This window comes from Protopterus annectens, chromosome 13.part0 (genome assembly GCF_019279795.1).
Source record: "Protopterus annectens isolate FY-2018-M chromosome 13.part0, PAN1.0, whole genome shotgun sequence".
NCBI classification, from domain to species: domain Eukaryota; kingdom Metazoa; phylum Chordata; order Ceratodontiformes; family Protopteridae; genus Protopterus; species Protopterus annectens.
In genome coordinates this window covers 955,636,103-955,663,392 of record NC_056747.1, presented here as the reverse complement: position 1 = coordinate 955,663,392, position 27,290 = coordinate 955,636,103, and the positions used below count along the sequence as shown (strand labels likewise).

General features: G+C 43.2%; 1 protein-coding gene across 4 annotated transcripts in view; it reads right to left on the bottom strand.

Moving 5' to 3' along the window:
* The window catches only part of LOC122787814 (signal transducer and activator of transcription 5B-like), a 2,227,565-nt gene that overhangs the window by 1,769,142 nt on the left and 431,133 nt on the right, over nucleotides 1-27,290 (bottom strand). For 2 of the 4 annotated variants that reach the window (XM_044054721.1, XM_044054720.1), the window contains exon 2: nucleotides 18,222-18,288. The exons of the other annotated variants lie outside the window; for them this stretch is intronic. The gene's annotated coding sequence lies outside the window, so the exon portion shown is untranslated. The remainder of the gene's footprint in view (nucleotides 1-18,221; nucleotides 18,289-27,290) is intronic. 4 annotated transcript variants of the gene reach the window in all.

Genomic DNA, 27,290 nt, shown 5'->3' with positions numbered 1-27,290 from the left:
CGTCAGCCTGGGGCGGTTGAATTACCGCTTCCGAAGGGACCGATGCACTTCCGGAGGGCTTAGGCGTGGTATCGGTGGACGACGCGGGCCGAGGATGTCGGTCCCGGTCCTTGCGTTTTTTGGTAGATTGTGTTGTCGGTTGTTCCGACGGCATGATATAAGCGAAAGATTAGCCAAAAAAGTCTTTGGCAAATTTTGCCCGGCGCCTGTGTGTGCACTTATTAAAGCAAGCACAGGCAGCACAGGCCGAGACGTCATGGTCTGGGCCCAGGCAAGGGAGGCAGTAAGAATGGAAGTCCTTATGAGGTATTTGTTTACCACAAGACAAACAATTATTAACTTTTTCAATTTTTTCTGACATCGGCTGAGGCAAGAAAAAATGTTCCCCAACGGGGTACTTAGCTTTTAGATGACTTCGGTAACTGAAAACACAGGAGCTGACCGACCGGCACTTGCGAACTGCTTCGGGCACCGCGCGGCAAGAAAGACTGAAGAAGATGGCGTCGGCGGATGCCTTTATACTCCAGCCGCTCTGACGTTGGGGAGGAGGCAACATCAGCCGACGCCGGACCCAGACTTTGGAATCCGGCCGACCGAAGGGCTGCCTGAGGTAGGACAACCCATATGTCAGGACTGCAGTTGCATTCTTGAAGGACATCTTAAAAGTTTCTAGAACATTTCTCTTAAAAAATGTCCGATTACCCTATCAAATGCTTTTTTAGCATCAAGCCCTATTAACATTAGTTGTTTATGGTATACTGCTGCATGTTTCTCATGTATTAAAGTTTCATTAATGTTGTCATATATTTGTCATCCTTTTACAAAGCCACACTGTTCTGATCTGGGTCTATTAGGTTTGGCAGTAACTTAGCTAGCTTGTTCAATAAAGTTGTCAAACAATTCATAACAGTGGCCAAGAACAGAGAGATAGGTCTGTGAGACAAGATCAGTCTTATCCCTAACCCTCTTTGGACAGAATTGCCTTTATGGCTTCACTTTGGACAGAATCACCTTTCTGTCTTCCTGCCATGCACTGATTATTGCCTCCCCCTCAGCACCTCATTGTATTACAACCATTTTAACTATGGCATTTTCCTTTATATTTTCTAAATCTCTACAGGGATACCATCCTGTTCTGGTGTTGTTCCAGTGCCCCCAAAGATGGTGCTTGCAAAACTTAGAGGCCCCAAGTTTTTAAGGTATGTTCTTTTCAGACACACATACATTTCCCATACTGTCTGCACATATTATTAGTCCCCATTTCTTGATTCCTGCTTAAAACAGGTTCCACCTACAGTGACATCCAGATACAATGGCAAGCAGCTTGTCTGAAGTCTGCAGGACTCCATGCCAGGTGATCAAAATCTTTATATACTTTCAGTATTTACAACAAATTTGAAAGAAACATAAAAAATGAGATACAAGTCAACGACCAGGTCTTAAATTTTTTTTTTTTTTTTTTTTTAGCAGAACAGTGCAAGAAGGCCACTATCCTGTACAAAGGAAAAAAAAACTAGCAGTGTGAAATCTGGAAAAGCATGGGGCAAGATGAGTCAATCAAGCATGTCAGGGGTGTACCCATACTGGAGGAGGACAAGAATAATAAAATCTACAGTGACATTTCAAAGCTGAGTAGCACCATGACAGATTATATCTTATTAAACTATAGCAAAATGCAAGACATTGATGTAACCCTACCTGTCCATCTAGATTACATTGTGGAACAGAGTGCAGTAAAAAATCAGATAAAACAGAGAATGGTGGAGCAGGAAACCAAATCTGAAGACATGCAAATTAAGTTGACAGAAGTGGAGAATCAGATGCATACAGAAATATATATATTTTTTTACAGTCCTGGAGCATTTGTGATGGAAAGACTATCAACTTTGTTAAAGCATACATAAGTGGACAGAAATACCTTTCCAGGAGAGAGAAAGGGAAAGGGCCCACAAAGTGAACACCTCATCAGGAAGGGCAAAAAACAACATGGACCCATAGTATTTAAGTTTAGAGTGTACCACAACAGCGATTTTGTCAAAGTTGTGGAGAAACTGACAGATTCTGAAAGTGGATTCAATGTGGGTATTTTCAAACAAGCAGCAAAATAAATGCCTGCATCTCCACAACTAGGCCGGCTAGAGCAATGAAGATTTGATTTAAACCATTTTACCCAGTGACATTTTAAGTCTTTTACCCTAAAGAGACACACCCAGATCTGAATTCAGCATTGGAGGACTTCAGCAGGAGACAAGAGGTGACTTGAAGTTAGGGACCACAGTGAATCAGGCAACCAGCAAGAGACTGGAGGAAGGACACTAACCAAAAAAGATGAGGGAAGTGTTACCTGCCAAGCCCTTCCCTTATTCCAAAGGAAGTTAGTGGAAAGAGAGGAGATGAGAGCCAACATACCGAAGGTTGTGAAAGCTACAGGAAAAGAAAGGAATCTGTTAAATAATGTTGCAGAGGACTAATCACACTATTTATAAAACATTTCAGTGGAAATTTGAGAGGAACTGGAAACTAGTACACAGTGGCTGAAACAACTTTAGACATTTTAATCTGATAAAGCAAACACTATTTTTTCCCATCTCAAAATGGTAATCTTATCTGACTTTTGTTATGAACTTCAGAAAAGTACAGTTTTGGACCTACCATAAATGTAGATGTCCGAACTGGATAGCATCTGCAGTCATAACAATTGGGTTGTCCTGTCGTCAGGCAGCCCTTCAGTCGGCCGGATTCCAAAGTCCGGGTCCGGCTTCGGCTGATGTCGCACTTCACCCGACGTCATCTCTGTTGGTCTTCGGGTATAAAGGCATCAGCCGACGCCATTTTCCTCAGTGTTTCTTGCCCCAGATGCCAGTTGCCCTCTTGAAGGCTAAAATTTGGATAAATGCCAATGTTTCCAAAAGATAGAGGTAAACACAAAAATAAGCATGTATGTACATATATACAAACAAATACACCATAAAAGACTCCCCCCACCAGCTAGCTATTAGGAGAGTAAACACCCTAGGAGTACCACAGAGGGAAGGAGGAGGGTAATCCTGACTGCAGATGCTATCCAGTTCGGACATCTACATTTATGGTAGGTACAAAACTGTACTATGTCCTTCATGGATGCATCTGCAGTCATAACAACTGGGTAGAATACCATAGCCAACTAGGGGAGGAGGAAAAACTAGATTATGGTGTGTTTAAGATCCCTTGCAGTACAGCAGTGGCAAACCCTGCTCGGGATCTGGAATATAGAGGCAAATTATAATGCTTGGCAAATGTATGCACGGAGGTCCAAGTAGCCGCCTCAATAATGTTTTTGGTTGCCACTCCTCGTAAGAAGGCTGTGGTAGTGGCTGTTGCCCTTGTAGAATGAGGTCTTATGTTCTGTGGAATTGGTTTTCCATGGAAGGAGTAACAGAATCATATGCAATTTCCTATCCATTTGGAGATTGTCTGTTTGGAAATAGCTTTTCCTTCCCTTCCTGTTGCATAGGCTACAAAAAGCTGGTCAGTTTTTCTGGTACTTTTTGTTCTGTCCAGGTAGTAGCGTAGCTGTCTATGTATATCCAAGGTATGCAGAATTCTTTCCCTCTGTTTTGTGGGTTGGGAAAGAAGGTAGGTAGGTGGATTGCCTGGTTTAAAGACACTCTGGATACCACCTTAGGCATAAATGTAGGATTAGTCCTCATGGACACTCTATCTTGGTGGAAGATTAGGAAGGCTGTACTGCCATTAGGGCCTGAAGTTCAGAAACCCTCCTGGCTGAGGTTATTGCCAGTAGGAAAGCAGTTTTCCACGATAGATGCTGTAGGTCTGCTGTTGCTGCTGGTTCAAAGGTGATAGTGTCAGCTTTTCTAGCACAAAGTTCAAGTCCCAAGCTGGCAATGGTGGTTTCCTTGGAGGTTTTACATTCTTGATTCCTCTGAGGAACTGCCTGAGTAAAGGATGTGAAAAGACAGGTGGATCAAAGCTGTATTCTGCTGATATAGCTGATGCATGTATCTTGATGGAGGAATAGGACAGGCCTGTATGTAGAAGTTCTGCCAAATACTCCAGAATGTTAGGCATATCTATGTTTGACACATCTTTCCCTCTTTCAGTACTCCAAATGACAAACCTTTTCCATTTTCCTGCATAGTTCCTTCTTGTTGAAGGTCTGCGGGCTTCAAGAATAATATCTAACTCTTTGGGAAAGTTCTGGATTAGCTGTTGCTATGTGATGTTCCATGCAGTCAGTTGCAACGTTTTTAGGTTTGGATGCATGATGCTGTAGTTGTTCTGAGTTAACATCAAAGGCATCAGGGGTATTGGCCACATATTGTTCCGAGACATGCTCCTCAGCAGTGGGTACCAGTGTTGTCTTGGCCAGTTTGGAGCTATCAGGATTATCCGTGGACGTTCTTCCTTGATTTTTAGTAATACCTTGTGTATCAAGGAAGAGGTGGGAATGCATATGCTGTTAGGCCTTTCCAGCTGAAGGAGCGAATCCACTTTCCATGCCAGTGGGTGGAATGTCCTTGTGCAGAATTTTTGAGCTGGTGATTGAGAGGGAAGCGAATAGATCTATCTGAGGCATTCCCATTTCTTTGAGATGGTCTTGAAGATGTCCGGTGTAGCATCCATTCGGGCATCCGATGTGGTTCTGCTTAATATGTCTGCTAGAGTATTCTCCTTTCCCGGTACAAATATTGCCTGTAACTGGATGTTGTAGCTGAGTGCCAGGTTCCACAGCTCCAAAGTCATTCTGCATAGGGGGTATGAATGAGTGCCTCCCTGTTTGTTGATGTACCACATGACTGTGGTGTTGTCTGTCCTTATCATCAACTGGCCCTCTTTGAGAAATGGTTTGAACTTTTGGATTGCCAGTTTACTGCCAGCATTTCTTTTAGGTTGATGTGCAGGTGAAGTTGATCCTCGTCCACAATCCTTGCAGCATTTGTCCAGCATGTGGGCCCCCCATCCTAGGTCTGAAGCGTCTGTTGTGATGGTCTGGTTTGCTTGACATCTGCGAAAGGGTAGACCTGGGTTTGACTGGCATGCTTGAGCCCACCATAGGAACTCCTGTTTTAAGCATGGAATTAGTGGAATTTCTGTTTCTAGGCTGTGCCTGTGTTGGGACCATAAATTCTTGAGGTACCACTGTAGTTTTCTCATATGTAGTCTGGGAAGTGGGACCAAGATTATGCATGATGCCATGAAGCCCAAGGCCTGCAGTACTTTTCTTGCTGTTAACTTGTTCTGTTTTGTTAGAGCCAAGAAGTTTTTCTGCAGTTAGGAATGCCATTTGTCTTACTGTGTCCAATTCCCAAGAATGTCCTTGTTTGGGATGGTATCAGCCTTGATTTTTGTAAATTGACTGTGTATCCCAGTGCTTGTAGCAAGTAAATGACCCTTTGTAAATCTGTTGTCAGCTTGCTTTTGTTGTCCCCTTGTATTAGGCAGTCGTCCAGGTATGGGTAAATTTGAATTCCCTGTAGTCTGCAGTGGGCGATTACTGATGCCAGGCATTTTGTGAATACTCTGGCAGTAGATAAGCCAAAGGGCAATGCTGAGAATTGATAATGCTCTGATCCTGCAAGAAATCTGAGGTATCTTCTGCAGATTGGTCGAATGGGGACGTGCAGGTATGCCTCCTTGAGATCTAGAGTTACCAGCCAACACTCCTTGCCCAGCATGGAAGAAGTTGCTGTAGGGTCAACATTTTGAATTTTGGGACAATGATGTATGTATTTAAGGTGGACAGGTCGAGAATAGGTCTCCAACTTTTTCCTTTCTTGGAACTAGGAATAGTCTGGAGTAGAATCCCTTTCCTTGTTCTGTTGTTGGCACTCTTTCCACAGCTCTCATGTTTGCTAATTGCATTATCTGTTGTAGAGCCTCTGTTTTTGATTTGGAGGTAGGTTTGGCATTCCTCTTTGACTGGTAAAGTGTGGAAGTGGAACCGTAACCTTGATCTATGGTTTGTAAAATCCACTTGTCTTTTGTGATATAGTGCCAGTTCTTGAAAATAAGGTTAATTTGCGCCTAATGGAGCTGCTATTTGTTCCCTGGTAGGCGGATTTAGAGGTAAGTCACTGTGGTTGTGTTGTTGTAGTGGCAGTGGTTGTGTCTGTGCCTCTGTTGTTACCTTGCCACTGTCGTCCTCTGTAGACACCTCCTCTGGATTGGTTTCTGCCTCTGGAACGTCTATTCCTGCCCCTTTGGGATCTTGTGGAGTCAGGAAAGGACCAATTTTTGGCAGGCCAGTTCCTGCTAAACCTTGGGGTTGAACCTGCAAGAAATCTTTAACCGTTTGAACAGATTTTGCCTTTTCTTCCATTTTCTTCATTACCTGCTGGGCAGGTGTACCAAACAAGCTGGTCTTATCCATAGGAGCATCTAATAACTTTGCTTTAACATGATCCGGTAAGCTTGTTCCTTTAGCCATGCATGTCTTCTTATCACTGTGCCAGTCATGGCTGATCTAAATGAAGCCTCCAGTGCATCATAGCCACATTTTAAGGAATGGTTACTAACCTGTTGTATGTTATTTACCATGTCTAATACATATTTCTTATCAATAGAGTCATCAGAGGATAGCTTTTTTGTTAACTGATCAAGCATAAACTCTTGGTATTGTATCATGTGAAACTGACAGTTTAAAGCTCTAGCTGAGAGAGTAGCTGAGGTGTAGACCTTTTTGCCCCATCTGTCTAATGACCTGGCTTCCCTTTCAGAAGGAATAGGGTTTTTAGCTGTGGTCGAGGCTACTGCCCTGGGACCCTGGGATATAGTTTGGGTCTGCAAGTGGGGCCTTGTAAAGGTGGTGATGAGTGTCTGGTACCCTGTAAAATCTGTCTGGTTTGGCAGGGGCTGGAGGTAAAGAATCTGGTGCAGAGCAGACATCATTGAAGGCATCGTCCACCACAGAGAGGACAGGAGGTATAGCTAAGGGCCTGTGCTGTGGAAGGTGCAGAAAGGTCCTAAGTCTTTTTCTGGAGTCTGAGAAATCCTGCTGCTGCCATTGGAACTACTCTCGCATGGCATGTAAGGTTTCCCCAAAGGAGAATTCTTCTGGTGGAGAAGCAGCTGGAATGGATTCTTCAGCATCTGAGTCTTCATAATTGGAGAAAGGAGCCTCTGGCTGGTCTGTTATGTCTGATTCATCGGCAGAATCATCAGAGGACACAGGCTCGGGGGGGTCTGCCCTAGGTCTCTTCTCTGGGGGCTGAGAGGCCCTGTCTGGGTGAGATTGAGATCCCCTAATTAATGAAATTAAATCTTCTGCCAGAGTAAGCATTTGAGAACTAGCAGAGGGCCTGGTTGTAGGGGTTTAACAGGAGGCACTGTTTTAGTAGTTTTGGCTGCTTTAGCCCTGGCAAAGGCCTTAATGGACATGGCTGCTGGAGGCCTAGCAGCACCACGTGCTGGGGTAGAGACATCCAAGGGAATGGTGTCTGATAAGTCAGTGGCAACCACCGTAGTGGATAAAATTTCTGAGGCCGATTCAAGAGAAGCAGGGGCCTCAGTGGTAGTGATAGATTCAGCTGTACTTTGATCAGTTTTCTCGGTTTCGCCGAAACCGAGACACTCATGATTTGCTTAACCATGGTTTCGGCCGAAACCGCGGACCCGAAGTGTCGGTCTTTATCTTTGCGTTTTTAGCAGTTTGGGTAGTCGGAGGATCCGGCGGCATAATATACGCAAAATCAGAACCGAAAAACTGTTCAGCAAACTCCGACCGACGCCTAAGCGTTCGTCAGGTTGAATGAAGCTTACAGGCCGAACAGGCTGCTCGTCGTGGGCTGGGCCTAAACAAGGCAGACAATAAGAGTGGAAATCTTTATGAGGTATTTGTTTCCCACAGGTTAAACAATTATTAACTTTTCTGACATCGGCTGAGGCAAGAAAGAGTCCCCAACAGGGTACTTAGCTTTAGAAGTCTTGATAGTATTCGTAGAAGTAATCTCTGGATCCGACCGACCGGCACTTGCGAACAGCTTCTGCTTGGCGCAGCCGCAAGAAAGACTGAGGAAAATGGCGTCGGCTGATGCCTTTATACCCGAAGACCAACAGAGATGATGTCGGGTGAAGTGCGACATCAGCCGAAGCCGGACCCGGACTTTGGAATCCGGCCGACTGAAGGGCTGCCTGACGACAGGACAACCCAATTGTTATGACTGCAGATGCATCCATGAAGGACATCAATGGTTTGAAAATAATGATAATTATGGGAAGTTGACCCTCCTGTATCAGCTACAAAATGAAACAGCAACAAGAAAGAAGCCTGCAAGAGTACAAGACTTGCAGCTTGGTAACTGTTATGGTTATAGGTTCAACCAATCAGTGCTAAGGAGGTTGGGTTAGCAGCTTAGCTTAATTTATTCAAGGACAGGGCAACATGAAAAATTACAGAATGCAATGCGAGTAAACTGATTTAAAAGGGAAGTAGAGAAGATGAAGATTTTTATTTTATTCAAGAGTGGCACAAACCTGTAAAAGGAGAAATCAAAATGCAAAAGGTCCAGAAGAGACAGCAAATAAAGAATAAGAGGATAGATACTTGGTTAATCAATGGGGTTTGGCAAATACACAGGGAACAGTGATGAGAGAATAGCGGTCACAGAAGCAAACCTGGGTGGGGGAATAACTGGACAGAAATACCTTTCCAGGAGAGAGAAAGGGAAAGGGCCCACAAAGTGAACACCTCATCAGGAAGGGCAAAAAACAACATGGACCCATAGTATTTAAGTTTAGTTTAGAGTGTACCACAACAGCGATTTTGTCAAAGTTGTGGAGAAACTGACAGATTCTGAAAGTGGATTCAATGTGGGTATTTTCAAACAAGCAGCAAAATAAATGCCTGCATCTCCACAACTAGGCCGGCTAGAGCAATGAAGATTTGATTTAAACCATTTTACCCAGTGACATTTTAAGTCTTTTACCCTAAAGAGACACACCCAGATCCGAATTCAGCATTGGAGGACTTCAGCAGGAGACAAGAGGTGACTTGAAGTTAGGGACCACAGTGAATCAGGCAACCAGCAAGAGACTGGAGGAAGGACACTAACCAAAAAAGATGAGGGAAGTGTTACCTGCCAAGCCCTTCCCTTATTCCAAAGGAAGTTAGTGGAAAGAGAGGAGATGAGAGCCAACATACCGAAGGTTGTGAAAGCTACAGGAAAAGAAAGGAATCTGTTAAATAATGTTGCAGAGGACTAATCACACTATTTATAAAAAATTTCAGTGGAAATTTGAGAGGAACTGGAAACTAGTAAACAGTGGCTGAAACAACTTTAGACATTTTAATCTGATAAAGCAAACACAATTTTTTCCCATCTCAAAATGGTAATCTTATCTGACTATTTGTTATGAACTTCAGAAACAATGGTTTGAAAATAATGATAATTATGGGAAGTTGACCCTCCTGTATCAGCTACAAAATGAAACAGCAACAAGAAAGAAGCCTGCAAGAGTACAAGACTTGCAGCTTGGTAACTGTTATGGTTATAGGTTCAACCAATCAGTGCTAAGGAGGTTGGGTTAGCAGCTTAGCTTAATTTATTCAAGGACAGGGCAACATGAAAAATTACAGAATGCAATGCGAGTAAACTGATTTAAAAGGGAAGTAGAGAAGATGAAGATTTTTTATTTTATTCAAGAGTGGCACAAACCTGTAAAAGGGAGAAATCAAATGCAAAAGGTCAGAAGAGACAGCAAATAAAGAATAAGAGGATAGATACTTGGTTAATCAATGGGGTTTGGCAAATACAGGGAACAGTGATGAGAGAATGACGGTCACAGAAGCAAACCTGGGTGGGGGAATAACTGGAACCTAACTGCTGAGTTTTAGCAACCTGTTGTTCTATCATTGCTAAGGTGCAAAACATAGAGGAGGAAAAGCAGCAAAGTTGAGTTCAAGTACAGCAGAGCTGAAGACTGTAGCCAGAACAAAGCAAAGTAGAGCTAGCCGTGTACTGGAAGTATTAAATAGCAGGTTGGATAGGCACAACAGTTTACACAGTGCTACAGTAAAGAGACTGAAAATGAGACAAAGAAAGCAGAAAACAGAAGGCTATAGGAAACCAAATTACTAAGCAAAACTAGGATTCTGGAACATTCCCATGTGTATACCAAGGGGAGAGGGATTAAAGCTAGAAAGTACAGTAGTGAAAAGGCTGAAAACAAAAAGAAGAATAAGACAAGATAAGATACCAACTTAGAATAGGAGATGCTGAAGAAGGTAGGTAAGACAGCAGGAACACAGGACCTAAGCACAGGCCTTATAAACAAGAAGTTGGACGGTCACTAGGCAGAAGAATGCAAGGGTGCCATGGGAACTGCTACTCCATGCAAGGAAGAAAGACATTACCATCATGCCATGTAAATAGTTCAAATGGGTAAGAGTTGGCTTCTATAGAGTTTACTGAGGGCAAAAGAATTGAGAGAGAGTGAACACATAAGAACAGAGGGAATGTTTAGCCCCATTATATGCAATAAAGATTAGAAAATTGAAAACATCAGCACTGAAGTGCTTGTATAAGCACTTTTATACATTCCAGCTAGGTTTCAAAGAATGCTCCCCTTAACAGATAGTATATGCTGGGAATGTGAGAAAGAAAGACACATGGGATCATTTTTGAAGGCTGTGATAGTTTAAGGTACTATACAGAGGGACACAGTAGAAGAAATAACAGTAACTAAAGAAGTCATACTCTTTACCTGGGTTGACCTGGAAAAACTAAGCATGAGAAAGCATGAAATCAAATCAACTGGATGTTTAAGTGAATTTAAGTAAATCTTTATCTGCACTTTTTTCAAATAATACAGCATTTAAATTGATTTATTTGTGGCTCTGTTTTTTCAGTTAGTTCCCCACTTACCCTCCCTGCTTTTGTTTTGGTGTTAATCTTGGTGGCTTTGAAACTGCCCGCCCATCTTGTAAATTTGCATTTGGATACTCCTCCTGAGCCCATCTCATTTGCTCACATTAAAAGCAGATGAAAAAGTGCAATTTTTTTTTTTGAGTGAGCAAATGAGATGGGCCCAAGGATGTAAGCTACCTTCAGGCATGACCAATTGGCAATTTCAGGTATAATCTCCAGTCCAGCTGGTGAACCTGGGTATCCTGAGGCAATGTTACAACTGCCTCATGTAAAACATTAACATTGGATGCAATTATATAGCTACCTTAAGTGCTTAAACCAAAAGGCTTAGAATGACAGTTACACCAAGCAGTAATAAATACAAGTGAGTACTTTTAAGATGACGCAAAAGCAAAATAAAGTAGGAAGAAACACAAATACATCCTTCTAAGTTGGGAACTGCTGACTGAGGGGCTCAGTGTCTGTTATTCTAAAAGTGTACTAGTTCTGGTTTAAGCACTTGGGCTTCAGGCCAGTTATTTTACATTAAGAAGGTTTGTGGTCTGCACTCTTGTGGGAGGAGAGGCTGGACTCTGCCCTTCTGAGCTGGGAATTTCTGGTTAAAGGCTTATAGTGCCTGCATATTTGAACTGTTTCTTACTGAAATTGGTGCGTCTTGTTTGCTGTAGCATAGACTAGATCCAGGCCTGCTGAATCTAGCTTTGTTTGTATAACTTGAGCACTAATCCAGGCCTTCTTTTTTGGAGAAGGTTCCCCTGCACCCCAGTGGCAGGACTGTGCAGTTAGAACTTGTCTATTTGAAGACTACAGGAACAGGGCTCAGGTTTTGAGATTTTTTTAATGGTTAATTGGGTAATTTGTTTAAAAGACTTTTCTGGTTGCTTGTAGTCATCTAAAACTATTTTAAGTGTATTTTTACTGTTTGTAGTCGTTTAAAGCTGTTTTAAGTCTATTTTTTTACTGCTTTTGCCTTTATCTTTAAAAAAAAAAATTCCTCGTTTCCCACCTTTCTAAGCTAGTATAGTCCAGTTTTTCAGGCTAGTGCTGAATTCAGGGCTGTGTTACAATTTTCTGAGTTGCCCATACCTTACTTGGATAGAGGGAGGTTTCTCTGTTCACCTGTGAGAGAGGGAGCTTTGAGCAGCCATCTGTCCCTGGAGGAGTGGTTCCAGCCCAGAAGTTAGTAGTTTATAAGCCATTTTGGGCTAATTTCTATCTCTTTCATTTCCATGCTATAAAAACCACGTTTGCATGGATTTGCACGCCCAGGCAGTACCGGTTAGCTAGGGCTAAATTTATCCCCGCTCCACCAAGTCTCCTCTTCAGTTTTTCCCTTGAAAGTAACTCTCAACCTAAGCACTTAAAAAGCATCCTACAGTCCAGCACTTGCTCAGACCTAATAGCAAGCACTAACATACCCCGACACTTGACTGCCCAGCAGGGCAAGGCTCATTATTCACCCCTCACCAACCGACCAAGCAGCTCACCCTACTATTCAGGCATGACCAATTGGCAATTTCAGGTATAATCTCCAGTCCAGCTGGTGAACCTGGGTATCCTGAGGCAATGTTACAACTGCCTCATGTACACAAACAACCCTCTCTTCCTACCACAAAACATTAACATATGCGAGAGATGCAATTATATAGCTAAATTGGAGGCTAAGCTCTCTCCACCCAAGACTGGAACAGGCAGTCATAAGGAGAAGGTTAACACTCGCACCACACCTCCAGCCTCACACAGACATACTAAACCAGCACTGGCAAAAAAATATACATAAATACACTAAATCATACTCAGAGGCTCTAAATAAAAACCTGCAAAAGCATCACAGACCTCCAAAGCAGACACCCAAAAAACCTGCACCTCCTGTCACAAACCAGACAACACATAAAACACAAAATCAGTGTGCCGCACAATCACAGCCCTTAAGGTGAAATAACATACCTAACACACTAGTAATAGGGGACTCTATAGTCAGGCACACTGACGTCCCACTCACTAGGCTGGACAAGGAGAAGGTTACTGTTAGCTGCCTGTCGGGAGCCAGAATCCACCACATAACAAAAGCACTCAGGTCATTCCAGAATAAGTACAAATATGACTCTGTCATTGTTCATGTTGGTGTGAATGACCTGAGACGTACTTCCCCGGACTACATGAAAAGAGACATGGAAGAGCTCTCTGATCATGTAGCCCAGGCGGGTATGACCCTGACCCCGAGTAGCATCCTGCCCTCACCAAGAATGATACCGCAGTATAAAGAAAAAAATTATCAATTTCAACAATTGGCTAAGCTTCTGGTGTTATTCAAAGGGGATCCAGTGTCTGTCAGCCTGGGACGACATGCTCAACAGGCCTCGTTGCTTTGCAAGAGATGGCTTGCACCTGTCACCATTTGGCTTTCAAATACTGGCCAAGGCTCTTGCTGCCCCATACTGCCTTTTTTAGGCAAGGCTCAAAAGTCAAAGCCACCTCCGTAAACAGCACAAATAAAAAATTGAGGGTTATGCTACTCAACGTCAAGAGTTTAAATCTTAAAATGCACGTGCTCAAAGCACTCCTCAGTATGGAGAACGTAGACATCTGTGCAGTAACTGAAATCTGGTTCAAGGCTCCACAGAGCACCCCAGAACTACCGGGCTACAACTCATACCACACATTTCGGCCACAGAACATGGACCAAAACACAAAAGGAGGGGGTGCATCCATATTCATCAAGGATACCTACACCTCCAGGTTAGTGGCACAGCATGATACCCCCGAGATCATCCATGTGCAACTAACATCAGGCAAATCTGCAATGCAAATTGTGGCCTGCTACAGATCACCCTCCATGACCCAGGACCACCACTCCGCCTTTCTGGAGACAATGGAAAACATGAAGGTCCTACCGAACACCCTGATATTGGGAAATTTCAATTACCCTACCATTAACTGGGAAAACTACTCAAGTACAAACTCATGTCCAGCGCTTCCTGGAATTTATCAACTCAAATGCCCTGGATCACCTGGTAAACTCCCCTACCAGAGGTGAAAACATATTGGACCTGGTCATCACCAACATGGGCGACAGGTGTTCCACACCAGAGGTCAACCCGTCACTGGTTAGATCAGACCATAAACTAATCACTCTGGATGTCCACACCACCAACCAAGGAAACCACAGTGAAAAACTTTTCTATAGCAAACTTCGCCTTACTTAAGTCAGAGGTGGTAAGTTTCACAGCCCCCACGCTAAAGGATAAGTGTCCAAGATGCAGGAACCTTTACAAATGCACTCTATGAGCACCTGCAAGGATGCATGGATCATGCCATCCCAGCAAAACCAAGATTCACTCCCCTAAGAGAAGGAAACCAGTCTGGTAGACCCATGCCATAAACAGGCTATACAATAGAAGGAGGAAACTAGTTCAGAAAAAAAAGCAAATCCAAAGAAGGAAATATATCCCTGATCAGTATCAGTAAGAAACTAAGGTCCCTCATAAAATCCTCCAAGGCTAACTTCGAAAGAAAAATATCCAAGGATTCGAAAGATTACCACAAAGCCTTCTTTAGCTATGTCAAGAATCTAAGCGGCAACTCGCAGATATGCTGTGAGCTAGTGCAAAATAGCACAAAATATACTGAACCCACTGATATTGCAAACATCCTGGCAGATAATTCAGTGCAAACTTCACCCCCCTCTGACCCCCAAAAGGGCCCACAACAACACGGGAAAAGTGTAGTGCCCCAGAAATCAGACGCACAGGTGAAATCAGCCCTTTCAAAAGCCAACAGCACAGCATCAATGGGGCCAGATGGTGTCCCATGCTGCGTCTTGCACGAACTACAGAACGAACTAACCCCACCTAAACACACTGGTCAACCTCAACCTCTCCACAGGTTACGTGCCCATAGAATGGCGCACAGCAATGGGTATTCCGCTCCACAAATGAGGGGCCACAACTGACCCTGGTAACTATCGCCCCATAAGCCTGACTAGCCTGGTCTGCAAGGCTATGGAGCGCATCATCATGGAACTCATTAACAACGACATTGGGAACCTCCAAACACTTGACCCGACCCAGTTCAGCTTTAAGGGCAGATCATGCCTACTAAACCTGGTTAACTTCTTCAAGACAATCACCAAGGCCATAGATGATGGGAAGGTAGTTCACACAGCCTACCTTGACCTCGCCAAGGCTTTTGACACCATCCCCCACTCGGGAATTATAGAAAAACTGACCAGCCTGAACATAAACCCCTACGTCACGAGATGGGTTGCCAACTGGCTTACAGACAGAACTCACACGGTAAGAATAGTGGGCCCCAGGTCCGAGACTAAACCAGTCACAAGTGGTGTCCCACAAGGCTCAGTCCTGGGATCCCTACTGTTTGGCATATACTTCTCAGAAGTACAGGCAAACACAGGAGGACTACGGCTAACCAGGTTTCACAGATGACTGCAAACTGGGAGCCATAACTGACTCTTCGGCTGACACAGACATTCTCCAAAAGGGCCTTACTAAGACGAACACCTGTTGTCAAAGTCATGGTCTCAAGCTAAATGCCAAAAAATGCATAGTCATCCCATTTGGGAAAAACAAAACACCCATGAATTACCACAAAGGTGGCAGCCCCCTTAATACAGAAGAGGTAATAAGAGATCTGGGGACCCAGGTAGATAGTAATCTCTCCTTTGACAATCATATTGCCAAAGTAGTTAGGAAATCCTCCTATGTAGCCCATCTAATTACTAAAGGGTTTGCATCTAGAAATAGAGAGGTTATAGTGCCCCTCTACCCGTCACTCATCAGACCCATCATAGAGTACAATGCCCAGTTTGGGATGTACCTTACAAGACACTTCCAACAGCTGGAAAGACCACAAAAGTACTTCACCAAGAGGATTACTGGTCTCCAACATATGTCCTATGCAGCCCTACTGGAAAAACTCCAGCTGCACTCAGTGGCATATCGCTTACTCAGAAGTGATCTCTGCCTGACTTACAAAGCCATGTCCAACTTGGAATTGATGGACATGCTCCACCTAAAGAATTCCAAGTCACTGCGAGCCACTCGCTCTAGTGAGCTAAACCTCGCCACAACAATAAATAGAACATGCTGGAGGGATAGATTCCTATCACAGAGACTCCCCATGCTTTGGAACAAAATTCCTAACTACATTAGGTAGAGCCCCTCACTAACACTCTTCAAGAGAAACCTTGACAAGTGGATGGGTAACAGAAAATACACCCCTGGGATCACTTAGTTGGATCTTCTTGCAGAGACTCAGTTAATTAATCAATGGAACGGCGAAAGCTGAAACACTCTGGCTAGGCTTATAAATGCCCTCGGGCAGATAGCCTAGTACCTACCTATGAACCTGTTAATATTAACAACAGAGGTGGACGTCCAGACAGAAACCAAAAATAAAGAATTTTTAAAAAATGGACAAACCTAAGCTAGAATAGTAATATTAGAAAAAATGGCACTTAGTAGCAAACATATACATAACAAAACATAGATATATTTTCATTGCAAACATTATTCATCACTTAGTCTACCCAATCATTGTACATCAAACATTACATAGCTCATTCAAATCCTGCCTTCTTTTAAAGCTCATTCCTCCATTGTATGTTTTGTTCCCACAATTCCCATATTTTCCTGTGTAATTTGCTCCAACCCTTTTGGGTGGCTGCGGTGGTGCAGCAGTTAGCGTTGCCACCTCGATCAGCAAGAGTTTCTCGGGTTCGATCCTCGGCTGGGGGCCTTCTTTGCAGAGTCTGCATGGGTTTCATCCGGGTGCTCTGGTTTCCTCCCACATCCCAAAGACATGCTGTAGGTGGATTGGACACTCTAAAGTAAGTGTGTGTGTGTGTGTGTGTGTGTGTGTGTGTGTGTGTGTGTGTGTGTGTGTGTGTGTGTGTGTGTGTGTGTGTGTGTGTGTATACCTTCTGTGAAAGGCTGGGCACCGGGCTTGCAACTCGACACCGTAAAACTCCACTGCCAATCATGAGCGGACAGGTGATCCGCTGTGGCGACCCCTAACCAGGAAAAGCCGGAAGAAGTAAATACATGGATTAAATGGTTCCTTGCTCTAATAGAAGATTAAAGTGCAAAAAGAGAGAACAGAAAAATAAAAGCAGGAATGCTAGCAACTTATGTTCCCCTTTATTTACATAGTGTACGTGTATACAGTTTGGATGTACACAGCTTGAGTTTGACAGTAAAACGTAAAATAAAAGGCTTTTCAGGCAGAAGAGGGGCAATGTGGAAGAAGGATACCTAGGCAATTCCAAGAGCAGAAGGAGAAATGGTTCCTATAAAATAGAATTTACAATCGTACTTAGATATGTTACTGATACATGTAACTCCGTACAAATTGGAGCAGGAGTCAATTCTAGGCACACTGCGGGTGCTGCGAAGAGCACTTCTGGCTAACATCAAAGATTAAAGTACATGAAATTAGTGTTGTTTCAATCACACTTTGACTTGGGAATGGGGTCCATTCTCATCCCGGTATTAAAACCCAAAAGACTTGGAGAAATTAAACTGAGTAAAATGTTGTCAACTGTTCAGAAGAATCAGAAGTCTAAAGATACTGTAGTATTTAGCCCAGAGAAAATTACTTCACTGTTGGTTGTAAACAGCCAACTTAAGGACCGATGTACAAAAACTGTGTGTGTAACCATCAGTGGTTGAACAAGGCACAGGGAATTGGTAAAAAGCATAGAAAACATTATACCATGCAAGATAATGCAGTGCCCCTGCACACAGATGGAAAAATTAAAACACGTGTAAAAAGCATAAAGAATCAGTGGACAGACTGTAAATCTGAATGACCTTGAATAATAAAGTTAAAGTGAAAACAGAAAAACAGGTTCCACCTACTAGAAAACACATCTGCAAAGGCATACAATTATAAATATTGTTTTCATTTCCTTGCAACCATCAACTACTGTCCATGTCCCAGTACCTACTTACTAGTTCGCTTGCCACTCAGTCTTGTCTACCCCATGAAAAGGGCCATCAACCCTTCCCTTGGTCACCTAGACCTTATAAGGTATCATCTTGATAACCCATAACACATTTTATGCTAAATTACACATTCATAGAATTGTATAACAGAATGAAATTCTATAACTTGCATTAATTCCATCATATCTTCAACTCGGTCAAAAGGATAAATGCATTAGAAAACATCAATATGCTGTTTTAATTTTAAATAAACTTATCAAATACAATTTTTTTCGCAAAACCATCCATATTTTCCAATTGGGTACAGACATGGGAGTGCAAAATGATTTCAACTTTCTGATGAAAGAAACTAGGCACGTTTAAAACCAGAACAAAGCTCATTCTTTCTTACCTCTTACTTGACACCTCTGGTGGCATGAGAATTCAAACTCTATCTTTCAGTAAACTCAATCAAAAATCTGAAAAATATCCCACAAGCACCAAAATGTTAGATAATACAAAGAAAAAGGGAGCATACCACAAGCATAAAACGTAAAGAATTTTTTTGAAGAAACTCCTGCATTACAGCAAATATTTAAGAAAAGCCATTAATATTACATTCAGAAACACCGTTCCAAACAGATGCAAATCATAACACAAGTATGTACAGGAATGCAATGCAGACTCCCCATTACTACTCTCCTGCTACTCAAAAATAACCCACAACATTTAACAAAAAAACAGGAGACAAGATCAATGACTGCAGTACTATAACAGGAACTGGCCTGCATACCAAAATTTCACGGAACTATTCATCATAATACAGCTGTGCAACATATTTACCAGGAACAACAGGCATGCATTCTCCCACATCAGCTGATTTGTGAGGAAGCCTTTTGAGGAGAACAAAGTCTGGATTTTATACCCAGCTTGCTAAGTGGCTAAACTGCCTTTCATTTTAAGCACCAGGATGCTTGAGACTCCTGACAGTATTTGCTTTGATGCCGAGCGCAAGACTAGGAGAGCATTCCCAGCCATTCTACAATCTCAGCCCCTATCTATTAAACAAATACAACTTGCAAATTACCTAAATGACTGCGCAATCCATCCAGAGGATGGGAAAGGTTGTGCAGTCACATGGAAATAGTAGGAGGAAAAGTACACACTCCACAGTTTCCTCAGAGTTCAACTTACATGGTTAGCAAGCATCAGTTATGCTGGACCTCAGAAGGCTTACACTACGTATAACTTGTTTAGAAGAATCCCAAGAAATAAAATTAAAGCTCCTATGAGGCCTAAACCAGAGAAAAAGCTAAAGGCAAAGGCTCACAAAAAAGTCCTGAATCACAGCTGTGCCAAATGAAAATGGACTTCTGGGATCTCAGTCTAAGGAATACAATTTGGTGAAGATGTAAACTGACAAAGCTGCCAAGGCACATATGTCCACAACAAAGAGTTTTTGAAGCAAGCACTGGAGAAAGACTAGTCTTTGACAGCAGCAATTTCAACATTCGCAGTATTTACGATGACAGAATTACAGTGAACTGTGAAATAAGAAATACAAGCAAATGCCATTATACCTCATCTCTAAATATTCTCACTCTGGGATCATACAGTCTTGGTGATAAGAAAAAAAAAACATCCTTAACACCACAGTTCAGCAATGTCGTCGTTAACAGCCATTAATTGATGTAAATGAAAATAGATCAGATCAAATCTAATCTAATCTTACTTTAGAAACAGCAGCAACAATTCAGTGAAAGCATTCCACATTTTTCAGTGGACTGCTCAATGCCTGATAGCAAAGCACAAGTTATTTAGCAATTCTACTACAACAAGGTTTGCATAGCCACCCTTCTTTTTCTGCTAGAAGACCGTTCCTGAAATTATACATGCAATTCAGGTAAAACCTAAGCTGCCACATATTTCCAGTGTATGAAAAAAGCAGGAAGCTGGAAGGTATGGTTAATTTGTACTGTATTTTCAAGTGGAAATGAAGTTGTCCCAAACTGGCTTTCAAATGTCTTGATTTGAGTAGGATATCCCATGTTTTAAAAAAATTAAAGCTTCTTCCTGATTTTTGTTACATGCACCTTGGTCCTGACAATGCAATGACCTTTTCATCAAAGTGATTGTTCTTATGCTGCTTTTAACAGGAAAAATTCCAAAAGTGTTTCATTGTTGCACCCTCACCACTACCACCCTCTTGTTTTGTTCTACCGCCATGCATTGTAAGCGCATACTGAGATGCACGATTTCTGTGAGATAAACAAATAACTTCTTCTTTCGGCTTTTCCCGGTTAGGGGTCGCCACAGCAGATCACCTGTCCGCTCATGATTGGCAGTGGAGTTTTAAAGTGTCGAGTTGCCAGCCCAGCGCCCAACCTTCAACAGAAGGCACCCACACATGCATGCACTCACACCTAGGGCCAATTTAGAGTGTTCAATCCACCTACAGCATGTCTTTGGGATGTGGGAGGAAACTGGAGCACCTGGTGGAAACCCACATGACCACAGGGAGGACATGCAAACTCTGCACAGAAGGCACCCGAGCAGAGGATCAAACCGGAGAACCTCTTGCTGTGAGGCACAAATGGATCTTTTAAATACATCCGGCAAATAAGATGGAAGGCAGTCACTGCTGTTTACCTATATCATTATACCTTCTTGTCTTTCTTTTTCTTCCCCTGTAATCTATTTTGTTTGCAAAAAAATTCTAAAAATCATTAAAACAGAGTAATACATTTTTATTGTAAAATGATTTAACACTGTTGTACTGAATTACAGTCAAAACCTCATGAATTATGCCAAAGCAAAATATTAAAACTTCAGCAAATACCATAATGTTTGTATTGCAAAAGTATGCGCTTAAAATGTCTTTTGTTTTCTTCAATATTCTGCTGGAATGATGCTTTCTCAAAGGGAGAGCATGCAGAGCTCTGGAGGAATGCAACCTCAGAAACATCTCTGGCAAATGAGGCAGAAGCAGTAGGAAAGTACAGTTGTTTAAGAACTTACAAGTAGATGTCCTTCTGATCACTGTTGTAGGATTCCAAACAGATGAGCTATCGTCACTGATGTCTGGCAGGGGTACCAATGGCTAAACCTTCCATAAGCCATACATCCGACTTATGATGCCTGGGATGACATGCTTGACAGGCCACGATGCTTTGCCAGAGATGGCCTGCACCTCTCAGCCCTGGGATTCAGGATATTGGCCAAGCCTCTTGCCGCCCCTATAGTGCCTTTTTTTAGGCAAGGCTCAAAAAACAAAAAAAACTGAGGGCAATGCTGCTCAATGCTAGGAGTCTAAACCTCAAAATGCACTCACTCGAGGCACTCCTCAAAATGGAGAATATCAATATCGGTGCAGTGACTGAGACCTGGTTTAAGGGTCCAGAGAGCACCGCAGCACTACCAAGCTATAATTCATACCACACGTTTCGGCCACAAAACCCAGACCGAAACACGAAGGGCGGAGGTGTGTCCATATTCATCAAGGACATCCACGCCTCCAGGCTAGTTGCAAAACACGATACCTCTGAAATCATCCAAGTGCAACTAACCCAGGGCAAAAATGCATTCCAAATTGCAGCTGGTTACAGATCCCCCACCATGACCCAGGACCCTCAACTCCTCGTTCCTGGGGACATTGGAAAAAATGAGGGTCCAACCAAATACTATAATAATGGGCGATTTCAATTACCCCAACATTAACTGGGAAAACTACTCTTGTACTAATCCCCTTGCTCAACGATTCCTGGAATTTATAAACTCTTAACACCCTGGAGCAACTTGTCAACACCCCCACCAGGGCCAACAATATTCTGGACATGGTCATTACCAACATGGGTGACCGGTGCTCAATGCCCAAGATCAACTCCTCACTTGTTAGATCAGACCATAAATTAATCACCCTAGACATCCACATCCCGACCCCACCCCAACACAAGGAAACCATCATAAAAAAATTTCCAAAGCAAACTTCACCCTACTCAAAACTGTAACTAACTCCGCTATGCCCCTGCAGATGGACAACAGTCAATACAGTCACGACTGCTGAATCCTACACAAATGCACTCTACAACCACCTGCATGAGTACATGGATCGTGCTATTCCCCAACAAAACCAAGAAGCTACCCTCCAAAACAAGGAAGTTGATCTGGTGGTCCCCTGCCATAAACAAACTCTACAACAGAAGGAAGAAACTGCTGCAAAAGAGAGTAAAAACCCAGGTATGGAGGAACTCACTGACAGGCCTCAGTAGGTAAAATACAGTTGTGTACCTACCATAAATGTAGATGTTCGAGTGTATTCACTGTTGCAGTCATTACACTTGGGTTATCCTGCTGGCAGGTGACCCGTAGTCGGCCCGAGTTCCAAAGTCTTGGTCCGGCATCGGTTGCTGTCGCCTCTTCCCCGACGTCAGTGCACCAGGGGTATAAAAGTTGCAACCGACGCCGTTTTCTTCAGTTTTTCTTGCCCCAGATGTCAGGTGCCCCCAGGTAGGAAGGCTGAAAAGATAAAAAATATGCAAAACAACCATGCATATATTACTATAAACATTTCCTTCATCTACAAGCAAATACACCCACATAGGTTGTATAGAGTTGAGAAGTACAGAATAGTCCCAGCAAAGAAGGGGATGGTGGGTGGGTAACCTGGAGTGCAGCAGTGAATACATTCGAACATCTACATTTATGGTAGGTACACAACTGTTCTATGTTCATCGTGTTTCACTGTTGCAGTCATTACACTTGGGTAGAATCCCAAAGCTGAGGTTGGGTGGCTGGGTCTAGATTGGATTTGGCGAGGCTAACAAGCCCTGCAAACTGCAGTGGCAATGCCTGCTCTGGATTTGGAGTAGAGAAGTAGGTGGTAGTACTTGGTAAAAGTGTGCACTGAGCTCCAGGTTGCAGCTTCTAAAATGTCTTTGGTTGGTACCCCTCTGAGGAAAGCTGCTGAAGTGGCTGCTGCTCTGGTAGAATGAGGCCTGATGCCCTTAGGCACAGAGTTGCCATGTTGTGCATAACAGAAGCGGATGCAGTGTCCTATCCATTTGGAGACTGTCTGCTTTGTAATAGGCTTTCCTTGTGATCTTGCAGCATATGTTACAAATAGTTGCTCAGTTTTTCTGAAAGCTTTTGTTTTGTCCAAATAAAATCGTAGCTGCCTGTGTATATCCCAAGCGTGCAGAAGTCTTTACCCTTTATTCTGGGGATTTGGGTAGAAAGTAGGCAAATGAATGGTTTGATTTAAGGCCACATTGGAAACCACTTTTGGCATGAATGTTGGGTTTGTCCTGAGAGAAACCCTGTCCTGATGAAAGATGAGGAAAGGTTCCAAAGCCATCAATGCCTGGAACTCCAAGACTCTTCTTGCTGAAGTTATTGCTAGGAGCAGAGCAGTTTTCCATGACAAGTATTTTAGATCAGCTGTGCTGGCTGGTTCAAATGGAGGCAGTGTTAGTTTTTCTAAAACAAAATTGAGGTCCCAAGTAGGTACTGGTGCTCTCCTAGGGGGTCTTATATTCTTTGCCCCTCTGAGGTACTGTCGTAGTATAGGATGTGAAAAAATAGGAGGATCCGTATTGTAATGAGCTGAAATGGCAGAGGCATGGCTTTTAATAGATGAAAAAGATGGGCCTTTGTCCAACATCTCAGTCAGGTATTGCAAAATCTGAGGTATATTAGGGACCAGTGGGTCGAGCCCTTGTGCCTGGTTCCAAGCACAGAATCTCTTCCATTTTTATGCATAAGATTTCCTAGTGCTGGGCCTCCTGGCTTCCAAAATTATATCCATAACAGCTTTAGAGAGAGGTGCAGTCTGATTGGCTACATTATCTGCCATGCTGCCAGGTTTAAGGTTCTGAGTTGACTATGCAGAATCTGATTGTTCTGTTGTGTCAGAAGATGAGGGATTTGAGGTAGAGGCCAAGGGACAAAGTCTTTAGGATTGGGTACCAGTGCTGGTGTGGCCAGTCTGGTGCAATCAGGATCATTTTTGGCCTCTCTTGTCTGACATTTAGAAGCACCTTGGTGAGAAGAGGCATCGGAGTGAAGGCATAGACTGTCAGGTTTTTCCAGCTGAATGATAGAGCATCCACTTTCCATGCTCGAGAGTGATGAGTCCTTGTGCAAAATTTCTGTATTTGGCAATTGTGAGGGAAGGCAAAAAGATCTATGTCCGGGCGTCCCCATTCCCTTGTTATCATGTTGAACACTTGTGGATTTAGCTTCCATTCGTGAGGATCCATGAGATTTCTACTTAGTTCGTCTGCCAGTGTACTTTTCGTTCCTGGCAGGAATTGTGCTTGCAGATGTACCTGGTAGGTCAGTGCTGTGTTCCACAAAGTCATGGCTTGTCTGCATAGGGGGTAGGAATGTGTGTCCCCTTGCTTGTTTATGTACCACATAACTGTGGTATTGTCCGTCTTTATTAATAGTTGTCCTGGATGTATTAGGTCCTTGAAGACTGTCAGGGCATTCTGTACAGCTAGCATCTCTTTTTGATTGATGTGAAGATGCATTTGTTCCTTGGGCCATGTGCCCTGAATACATTTTCCTGCCATATGTGCTCCCCAGGCATAATCCGATGCATCTGTTGTTATTGTCTGCCTGGCTGTAGGTAAGGTGAAAGGCTGTCCCTTGTTGCGTTGACATTCCTGGGAACACCATCGAAACTCCTGTTGTAGGCAGGGAATCAAGGCTATGATTGTCTCGAGGCTGTGACAATGCTGAGTCCAAACACTTTTTAGATACCATTGTAGTTTCCTCATATGCAGTTTTGCATATGGAATTAGTAGAATGCAGGATGCCATGAACCCCAGGGCCTGCAGAATTTTTCTTGCAGGGAGCTGGGTCTTTGTTACCATCGTTTGAAAGTAATGAGTCAGTTGTCTTTGTTTGTCTGGTGTGAGATAAGCCATCTGGGCAGTTGTATTTAAGCTTGCACCCAGGAATATTATCTCTTGAGAGGGCACTAGTTTTGATTTCTTTTCGTTTACTGTGTACCCTAGGCAAATTAGCAATCTTTTTACAAATGCCAGGTGCTTTAGAAGAATGTCCTTGCTCTCTGCTTGAATAAGGCAGTCATCCAAGTAGGGATATATTTGAATTCCTTTTTGTCTGCAAAATGCAATTACTGGTGCCAGGCATTTTGTGAAGACCCTGGGCGCAGTAGATAAGCCAAAGGGCAGTGCAGAGAATTGGTAATGCATTGAGCCTGCTATAAATCTGAGGTATCTTCTGCACGATTGATTGGGACGTGCAGGTATGCCTCTTTGAGATCCAAAGTAACTAGCCAAGCCTCCTTACCCAGCATGGGCAAAAGTTGTTGTAGTGTTAACATTTTGAATTTTGGAACATCCAGGAAAGTATTTAGGATTGACAGGTCCAGTACTGGTCTCCAGGCTTTGTCTTTGCTGGGTACTAAGAAAAGTCTTGAGTAAAATCCTTGTCCCTGTTCTTCTTGTGGAACTTTTTGAATAGCTCCCATATCCATAAGAGCAGCAAGCTGTTTTTGTGCCTCTGCCCATTGGTTTTGTGGCAGGTTTGGCATACCTTTTGGTTTTGGAAGTGTGTGGAAGTGGAACCCGTACCCCTGAGAAACTATATTCAGCACCCATTGGTCTTGGGTGATCATGTGCCAATTTTTTGAGAGAAGTGCTAGCTTTCCCCCTAGGGGTGCTGTCAGCTGGTAAGAGCTTGGCATTTGAGAGGGAAGTCATTGTGACCGTTTCCTATAAGGTTGTGATTTGTCTTCTCCTCCTTTGGGGGCTGAAGCACCCCACTGCTTAGGTCTGTAGGAGCATTAGGGCTGAGATATGCCTCTTGGGCATCTGTATCTGCCTCTTTGTGGCCTGTCTAACTCTGGAAAGGACCAATTTTTTGAAGGCCAGTTTCTGTTAAATCTAGGTGGTTGAACCTGTAAGAAATCTTTCACCGTTTGCACTGACTTTGGTTTATCCTCCATTTTCTTTAACACCTCTTCTGCCTTAACACAAAACAAAGTACCATGCTGTAGTGGAGCATCCAATAATTTTACTTTAACATGGTCAGGTAAACTTTGTTCTTTCAACCAAGCATGTCTTCGAATAACTGAGCCTGTAACTGCGGCTCTACAATAAGCCTCTAATGAATCAAAACCACACTACAGAGTATGTTTTCCCACTTGTTCAACTGCATGCAGTAAATCCTGCATTTCTTTACTGTCAGGACTTTCTATATTTGTAACCATTTTCTGCTTTAACAATGACATGAGATAATGTTGATATTTAAGCATGTGAAACTTGACAGTTTAAAGCTCTTACAGCTAAAGTAGCAGAAATGTAAACTTTTTCCCCCATCTGTCCAGAACTCTGGAATCCCTATCTGAGGGGACAGGATTTTTGGCAGTGGAAGCTTTAACCCCTTTAGGACCCTGAAATATTGTTTCTGGGTCTGCAGCGGGGTTTTTGTAAAGAAATTTATGAGTCATGACTCTGTAGTACCTGTCTGGCTTTACTGGTGCAGAGGGTAAAGAATCTGGAGACAGACTGGATTCAGAAAAAACATCATCTACAATATCAAGCAAAAGGGGGGATAGCCAGGGGCCTGTGCTGAGGCAATAAAAGGAAATCGCTGAGCCTTTTCTTGGATTCTGAGTAATCCTGGCTCTCCCAATGGAAATGCTCCCTCATGGTGTGCAGGGTTTCCCCAAAAGAATAATCCTCAGGCGGTGAGGCTGAAGGAATGGACTCTTCAGCATCAGAGTCCTCATAGGGAGGGAGAGAATAGCCCTGATCAGAAGAAGAATCAGACGAAATGGAAACCTGATCAGAGGAATCCTAATCAGTGTCTTGCCTAGGCCTTTTGTCAGGAGGGGGGTGGGAGCCCCTGATTAAAGTAATAAGGTCTTCGGCCATTTTAAGCATCCATTTCTTTGGCATGGATGACTGTTTTGGAGAATGCTGCACTTGTTTCCTTGTCTTTAATGGTGTTTTGGACTTTACCTTTGCTGCTGCAGTAGCCTTAATTGTAAGCTGTGAAGGTCTGAAAACACTCTCAGAAGCCGGTGCCTGCTCAGCGGCTCCAGACCCATCTGAGGGTATAGTTTCCGTAGGCCCAATACCTTGAGTTTCCACAGGCCTCGGTGTCTCCACGTGGCTGTCGGTTATGGCCTGTGGCTCTGAGGTAGTGGGTGTCAGGGGCTGCGAAAGCACCTCACTGAGAACCGGCGACTGGCCTAGAAGAGGCTTTGTCGTCGGTTTTGGACCTCGGATGCCTTTTTCTTTGTCTTTGCGTTTTTTATACATTCCGGTCATCAGTTGTTCCGACGGCATTATATAATTAGTCATCCAAAATAATTTAAGGCAAAATCAAACCGACGTTAAATAGTGCATTTATTGAATCTAGCACAAAACCGACAACTAGTAACGTCGTGGTCAGGGCCAAGGCAAGGAAAACAGTAAGAGTGAAAGTCCTTGTGAGGTATTTGCTT